General features: G+C 42.9%; 1 long non-coding RNA gene across 1 annotated transcript; it reads right to left on the bottom strand.

Moving 5' to 3' along the window:
- Positions 1 to 4,378: 4,378 nt before the first annotated feature.
- On the bottom strand, positions 4,379 to 7,471 carry LOC308462715. The gene is made up of 2 exons (XR_013979269.1): positions 7,310 to 7,471; positions 4,379 to 4,692 (listed from the first exon to the last, which is right to left on the bottom strand). It is a non-coding gene; the product is annotated as an uncharacterized lncRNA (long non-coding RNA).
- Positions 7,472 to 8,627: the final 1,156 nt, after the last annotated feature.

Below are 8,627 nucleotides of genomic sequence, written 5' to 3'. Positions count from 1 at the left end.
CCCTTGGCCTGAAACAAGATGAGCGACGCAACCCTATAGTTGCCTTTGACTGGACTTAACCATCCAGGGGTCTTTTACCTTTTTTTACCTTTACCTACACATTAAATAACTCTAAAGTTTCCTTAAGACAGGAGTAGCCATCACTTCAAATGTGAATGCTGAAGCCAGAACAAGCAGAAATAAACAAATGTTGTTTTGCTTCTGAACTGATAGAATTCTCCCTATCTTACTCACTGCAGTAACGTTGCTAATGTGTCTGTTTGAAGTAACCGCAGAACATCAAGGTCCATACATTAGGTGGTTTTAGTGAGTAGACAAGAATGTGGGTCTCGATATAGCCCACAACTTTTGTTCCTAGAGCCTTTGCAAAGGCAAGTTGGGGCAGTTCAAGATGACTGACTGACAAATTTCATTTTGCCCCTTAGAAGGCAGATCCTCTATAGTAGATGCAGCTAGGTAATTACATCATGCTGCTTTTTGCTTGGTAGCCCAGGCAAATAAAAGTATTTTCAAATGGCATCTGAAACCCAACAATGCAGGAAGCAGACACACCTTTGAGGGGACAACCATGGAGATGAACCTTCTATGCATCCTCTCACCCTGAATCCGGGGGGGGGGCGGGCAGGGGGAAATATGAACATGTTGGTATTCTAATTGATTGTAGGGTGGGGTGCATTTGCTGTTCTGTCTCAGACAACAAAATGTCTTGACCAGGCTCTGTTGCTTGTAATATCCCAAATAACCCCGAGTATAATGTTAACTTGTCAAATATGAGACTTCTGGTGCTTTGAAAATACATTGACTAACTTACTAATTTAGCTATCCCATGCAAGGCTACTGTATTGAATGAGACTTCTTCTCAGTGTGGTAGATGGAAACAGTCTTCAGAGCTTCCAGTGTCCCATAGGACAGCTGAATGGAACAATGTATCTATGACTTCCTTTCTGGGCAAACGGATGTTCCTGGAAGTACAGTACAGTATGTTGTGCATGAACTCATGTCTGGCACTCAAACATTAGTTCTCTTATAGTGAAGCAAAGTGGATGGTATTTCATCTTTCCAAGACTGTAGAGCAGGGACTAGGAATCCATGGCCCTCCAGATGTTTTTTAGACTACAACTCCCACCACCTCAGACCATTGTCCATGCTTACTGGGGCTGATGGGAGTTGGAGCCCAACAATGTCTGGTCTGGAGGGCCACAGTTCTCCCAAACTCTACTGAAGAGGGCTGAAGACAGTTTGCATCTAGTTGTTTTAAGTTGTGTTCTGTGTCAGCAAACAGCTCTTCCAATTCTGAAGCAGAATAATTATTTCTGGATGTGGCAAAATAAAAGAACCATTTCTGAAACAGAAGAAACAGAGACATCTGAATTGAGAACTATGACCTATATTTTGCCGGAAATACAGACACCAAAGAACTAAGAGACTGTGCTTGATAGCATGTCATAATGCATCTTTATCGTTAAATATTAGCTTTAGATAAATAACAGCAGCCCTCAGCATCAAATCTACAGGAAATGTTAACAGCAGCTAATCCTTATCTTAACAGTCACAATTTTTAAGTTGGCTATTTATGGCAGGAAAGAATAAAGCAAGCAATAGCTCAGCAAACGTATCAAAGCTGCACAGGTAGTTTAAACTGGTTATTGGTTATTGGTAAAGTGCTTCATCTTAATTTTTGAACTGCTAAATATTTTCATAAGTCAATTCAGTGCTGTGATTAAAATAACCTGGGAATAAGAGGTCTTATGTAAAGTAAGATAAATTTCGTTCTTGGATAGCTGTGACCAAGCTGACATCGGATTTGGATGCGACTTCTTTGATATTAGACTGGATCCACTTAGAACCGTCTTCTAAGTCTGATATAATATTAGTACCATTACATCTAACTTTGGATTGGAAGGTGAGAAATGACACATGGATTTGCAAATAGTGGAGCCCTCGAATGACCTTTGTCCATTAAAAATAAATGGACTGTAAGTACCGGTACATTAGGAACATGCAGTCTCATCATACAGCCCTAGTGCTGTAAATTACACTGAATACCTCTGTGTGTAATAATGGGCTGGGGTTTACAGTTTGATCCTATGGTATTGGTTCCAAGTTCCTACTGTGGTTCTAGAAAGTACAGTACTCCTGCTGTTTCCTGTATTTGGAACAGGAAACTATTATCTTACAAGCATTAATCAATTCCTGTAACATGGGTAGCATTTTATTAATGGGAAGATTACAAATATGCTCAGTGCCCTTGAGTTCCATGGGATTTGCACCTGAGCAAAGGTACATAGGTTTGCATCTTTAATGTATTTGAAAATCCCACCGATTCTTGCTTCCTGGTCATTTGTTTCACTTGCCATTTGGGAGGACCACAGACAGAAATAGTGGAAACATACCTAGGGCACTGGCTTGAGAAACACGATGGTCAGTTGCCAAGAAAAAGGTATGAAAAGCTACTGTACTGGAGGCAGGAAGGATAGTTTCCTGAGATCTCCCCTGGTGGCTGGAGGGCATGTGATATGTTGCAGGGCAGAGCCATGTTATGCTTTGGGCACACTATCATTTTATGAAATCTTTAAAGACTGATTTCTGCGTCATAAATATGCTGCTTGTGATAGCCTCTTTGCGATAACTTTATGCTACAGCCACTTTAACATGAAGAGTTGGTCCTAATGTTGTAATTCTGCATCATGATATTCCACAGCAGTGCACACATTCCTGATGGTGACAGCTGTCAAATGACTTCACATGCTGTGGAAATATAGTGTGGTGTCTGTAATATGACAATGAAGAGGACAAGTCATTACAGACAGAGAGGCTGTTTCAAGTGGTTTTATCTGACAATCATAGCGTACAGAATAGGCCTTGCTGGTCACAAATATGGACTTGGCGCAAAACAGCAGCAGTTACCCACACACGTGCACACACACACACACACACACACACACACACATTTCCATTTCTTTCTCATCTGTTATGAAAAGGAAGCCTTTTTATATGTAATTGGACTGCCCACGTCCTGCTTTCCTACTGTGGATTAGCAACACAAGTAAATGACACAATATTGTACCATTATTCCTATCAGAGAAACATGTATGTCAGTCCTTGGCTAGAAGATTTTAAAGACACTGCTTCTAATATTTATTTATTTTGGCAGTTCACAGGAAGAGGGGGCAGAAAACATTTTGTATGGAGTATCAAAATAAATGGTAAATAATGTTACAGATAGGTAGCCGTGTTGGTCTGCCATAGTCAAAACAAAAAAATTCCTTCCAGTAGCACCTTAAAGACCAACTAAGTTAGTTCTTGGTATGAGCTTTCGTGTGTGTATCTGAAGAAGTGTGCTTGCACACGAAAGCTCATACCAAGAACTAACTTAGTTGGTCTTTAAGGTGCTACTGGAAGGAATTTTTTTGTTTTGGTAAATAATGTGTGACTCCTTTTAATTCCTTAGGCTATGAAAGTACTGAAAGATGTCACTGGAACATGGTACAATCCATTTGCTTTAATAATGGCTATTCCAAGCTGAAGCATTATTTAGTTTCAGGACACTACAGGAAGGAACTGAGAGCTGAGAAAATAATAAGGCAACAGACCAAGTAACTTAAAATCTATGTTGTCTTATCCCTGTGCCAAGTGGCAGAGATTTTGGACTGGGGGAAGTCTCGGGCATAGCACTACCAATGGTCTCCCTTAACCTAGAAAAGGCAGAGTGGGTAAAATTCTCGCATAATGCTCTGCTCATTTCATAGTGAGAATGGCAGTGAGGTTGTGCTGGTCTTACCAAATCTCTAACCGCCACCCTCCACAGCTACCTCTGCCAAGTATAGTTTTGCTATAGTAAGAGGCCTACCTCCTTAATGAATGCTCCAGCTTCAGAATTAAGCTAGCTGGCAAAGTGTAGGCAGGAATGGGCAGACAACTTTAAATGTTTTAATTGCCTGGTGAGTGACGTTTGTACACATCAGCAGGCATTCGTAAAGTCTGTGTGCAAAGGTTTACCTCCCTAGAGGGCATCAGCCACTCACTCCACCTTCACTTTTGCTTTTACTTGTTATTTTTGCCACATCATAACAGGTCTCCTTTGCTCTCTGCTAAAACAAAATGGGCAAGCTTCCAGCCAAGGCTACAAATGATGTAACCTGTAGCCCTTTGAGAACTTTTTAAGGGGAAGAATACTTGTGGGCCAGGGTGGGGGACTTTGGATACTTAAGGGGCTTTTTGGTCAATTTGTATGTCTCACAGGTTTAACAGTAAGCTTTTATCAGGTTAACTAGACCACAGAGCAGCATTTGAATGAATGCCATGATAGTGATCGTAATACCACCTGCACAGAGAATTTATTGTGATATAGTAGAAAAATGTTATAGAGTGGGACATCTTTGGAGAGACCAATGATGGATTTATTGTTCTGCCTCTGAAGTTTTATGCAGCTCAGGTGTCTTGCTTTAGGCTCATATATACAAACACCAGTCAGATTTGGATAGTATGCATACAGCCATATTCAAACACTCTCCTGTCTCCCCTAAAAGCTTTGCAGAAGGGTGGAAGAGACTACAAAGGGGACTGTCTTTTTGAGCTTCGCCTGCATCTGGGCAGAGGAGGCTGGAAACAAAAAGGTGTGTAGCTTCTCCATATTTCCTGAAGTCTGAGCAAGGACACAGTGCAGCTGGAGAGTCAAGAATGGTGAAGGTGCTGTGGGAGACACAGGAAGGGCATGGCGGGGGAGAGAGAAATATGTCTTGTTAGGCAGTAGTAAACATATTTCTATCCTTGTTTTCATTGTCAACATATATCACGGAGGGGATTTTTCTTCTTCCTGCTCCATCACCTGAGGTCACGCAACTGCAGCTGATGCTCACAATATATGCAATGCTGTGAGGAAACCACAAAGTCATAATACTGTACATCAAGTATTCCTGATATTAGAAATATATTCTGGATAGGTGTAATCCTTTTAACTTTTCCTCTTTATAGAATCATTCAATGGTAGAGCTGGAAAGGTCTTCAAGGATCATCTGGTCCAACAAAACTATACAAGCACAATTTAGTAACCTCTTCTAGTGGAACTGTTTCTTTCCTCCTGCACTATTTTAACCAAATTACCTCCAAGCAAGCAAACCAAAACAAAACCTTCTTTCAGCTCTGAAGCTCACTGGGTGACTAGGGTCAGTCACTTATCTCTTAGCCTAGCCTTGCTCACAGGATTGTTGTGCTAACAAGAGGGGCAAGGGAAGAAGTACGCATGCTGTCCTGAGCCTTCTTGGAGGAAAGGAGGGGCATAAATGTAATCAATAAACAATAAAATTAAGTAGATTAGGGCTTTATTTTGACTACTATGCACTTTGGGTTGGTCTAGTTTGCGGGCAGCAATAAAACACATGGAGCTGATGAACTGAGTTAAGAAGTCCTTTAATGGCTTGTACAAATATTTATTTACAAATTAGTTTTGTCCTCAGACCATTGCCTTCTGTGTCCAAACTGAAGGCTGCTTCTGTTAAGTTATTCCCAGCAATGAGCACATTTGGCAAAAGTCTGAAAAATCAAGACAGCTGTGGGACCTGGAATGTGGTCATTTTACTATGTGAATTATTCTCCTTCACAGTCCAACTGGGTGAGCAACTCCTTAAACACTCGAGGCTTGGATCTAACCTTATCATGCTCACTGTCCATTGCTGCCCTAGCTGATTCTGATTTAGTCTACTGAAGCTATTTATGTTCACACATTGCTTTGAAATAGTTTTGTAGTGTAGGGGTTACTGCAGAGTTGTCTGTTGGTGCTTACATGATTGGAATTACCATATGTTTCTTATTTTGGAAGACACTGTATTTTGCAGAAAATGTAACTGGCAATATAAAATTGTCGTGTTATTGCTCATCTTCTCAGCCCCATACTCAGGTCTGTTTCTTGGTCACAGGAGACTGGCACTGTAGTATGATGAAACTTTGAGAACTGGCTTTTATAAACCAAAACATTTATATTATTATATTATATTATATTATATTATATTATATTATATTATAATATTATAATCCAGTGAGCATCTCTTTCACAACTCAGCAAGGCTTGATATAATATTTCAGCCATGTACCTTATTTTTGATATGTTGATAGGATGACCTACTTTAAAGGCTGCTTTCAACATGGCTTTTTTGCAGTCTTAAAATACATCACAATGCAACTTTAGACTGGAGGTTATATGAGTGCCTATTTAATTGCTGACCAGAGTTCAACTGACTGGCTGACTGGATTCTTCCAGACTTGTTCGTCTCTGTACATCCCTGTACAGCTTGATGCCAGAGATACTTTGACGTAACATAAATTGTGGTTTTAAATGTGGAGTATGCTGATTGGTGTGGGGTATACATTTCTAAGAATTGCTCTACCTAGCGCTTGGGACTTAAGAAAAAGTTATAGAACTGAAATCTGTGTGACGACTTGTTCATCATGTTGGGCTTTCTCTTGGCCTCAGTTGCCCGTTTGTATAATGGCAATAATAAGGTCTGACCTTCCAAGTCTGGAGCAAAGGCCATGTGACAAACCATTTATGATTTCAAAGAAAACAACTAACAATGTGAGGTCAAAGATGAACCGATAAGCTATTTTAACAACAAAATCATATACTGTATTTGCTTTACAAAAGGATCCTTTGTCCTTAGGCTAGAACAACCTGGGAAGGGAGCTTGTCGTATTTTGCTCTTGATGGGTGAGCTGGCAACAAACAGCAGCAGGCCTTAAGCAATTTCTAGCTGGTGCAAGAGGAGGGCCGCGTTTCGTCCCGAGTTTGGGCTTCTATCTCTCGGGGGCCTGAGCCGATTTATGTAATCCGGGGAGCCAGAAAATCGCCCCCACGGACCTGTCTCGCCCCACCCAGGAGAAGAATCGCTCCACTCCCCGGGGCGAGGCGCCTAAGCTGCCTGTCCCTGGCGCTGACGGGGACACCTCGAAATAGCAGCTGGCCCGATTTCCCCGCCTCGCCTCCAGGGCCCAGATCCCTCCCCGCATGGCTGCCTTTCTAGCCTATGAGCTCAATCGGCAGGCTCGGGCTGGGCGAAGCTCCTCCCTTGCCTAGAAACTGCGCCGGGGAGAGAGCGAGCTTCTGTTTGTTGTGACCAACGCGCCACCCGGCTCGCCTTGCTGCGGCGGCGGCGGCCACGCCAGCTCCTCCCCGGCGGGCGAGTGCGGTCTGGCTGGCTGCCTTGCCGCCTCGCTCCCTCCCTCCCTCCTCGCCGGCTCTCCGGGCTTCCCTGCAGAGGACAAGCGCGGATCATAACAAATCCCAGCTCCGGGAAAGGAGAGAGCCCTCCTCTACCTGTTACCGCAGCTCCCTGGCAGCCTCCCAAGAGCCCCTACCGGCCGCCAGGGGCGGGCTGGGCGCATCCCAGCAGTCCTGGCCGGGTCCCTCCTCCCTCCTGGCAAAGCACTCTGTTTCTGGGACATTCCAGTAATGGGGAATAGCCGGAACCCCGCGCGCAATTTTCACCCTTCTCCTGGAGAGAGACTTTTGCATCAGCCAGTCCCTTCTCCTAGTGAGAGCCCCCGGGGGATTAAGTCAGTGTCTCGTGATCGCGGCACTAGAGAACGTGCAGAATATTCCATAGCTCCTTGCTCTCTCTTTTCAGGAAGGACGTTAGGTTATATTTTCCATACATACGGCGCACGTGCGGTATTCCTTCCCAATCCAAGACTGCACGCAGAAACCATTCAGGTCCTCGGAGACAGGAATTTTATTTGCAGGAGCAGTAAATATAGGTTCCCATGGTAATAGCTGCGCGGTTTAGGTTGCATACCATAAACCTCAGTTTATTTGCTTCGTTTTTGCTGCATAGAAGCGGCTAAAAGAAATGTAGAGTGAAAATGAGGCCCCACGATGGGAAGAAAAACGTCGTGCGGGGATTGCTTTGAGATGTAGCCTCCAGTCTGAAGGAGTGTTCTGTGTGACTTAAAATCTTGCTATATTATCAACACAACTGTTTCAGTAAAAAAAGGGGGGGGGGCTTCTGAACCACTTAGTGGCTAATCTGGTGATATTTCCAGGTTAAACTGGAAATCTGGGTATCCTGCTGTGATAAATCGAGTGCCTGCAAGGGGAGCCTGAGTCTATTATCTCTTGCTTTAGTCTGTTTTATCAGTTAAAGTATATAGTAGTTGAGAGGATGGGTAATGAACTGCATGCAGATTATTAGTTCAAATCTTAGCACTGCTATGAATTTGGTGGGCTGCCTTAGATCACCGGCTATGTTTGATCCTCTGCACTATCTATATTATTATTGTAATTCATTCATTAAAGTATTTTAAGCCACTTTCTAGAACTACTTTCTCACAAAGTAATGAGCAAAGGAGTAAGAGACAATTTACAATATAAAAATATAGTCAAACATGGGTGTAGCCAAAGGGGTGGGGCGGCAGCTGCCCCCCAATCAATAAAAATCAGTACAAATACCATACTTAACTAACTGAGGTTCGCCCCCCAACAAAAGCCTGCCCTTGCCACAAAAATCCTGGTTATGCCCATGTAGTCAAACAAATGAGAAGCTGCTCTGGAGACCCAAGCTGTTTATCATATAAGTTGAAGGCAATTGTAAAGAGGAAGGTCTTTGGGAACAGAAGTTGAATGGTTTGGGGATCAT

Source organism: Podarcis pityusensis, assembly GCF_964106645.2.
Source record: "Podarcis pityusensis genome assembly, chromosome: 1".
In the NCBI taxonomy this organism is placed as follows: Eukaryota; Metazoa; Chordata; class Lepidosauria; order Squamata; family Lacertidae; genus Podarcis; species Podarcis pityusensis.
Note: the sequence above shows the minus strand (reverse complement) of the source record. Positions and strands in the feature narration are given on the sequence as shown.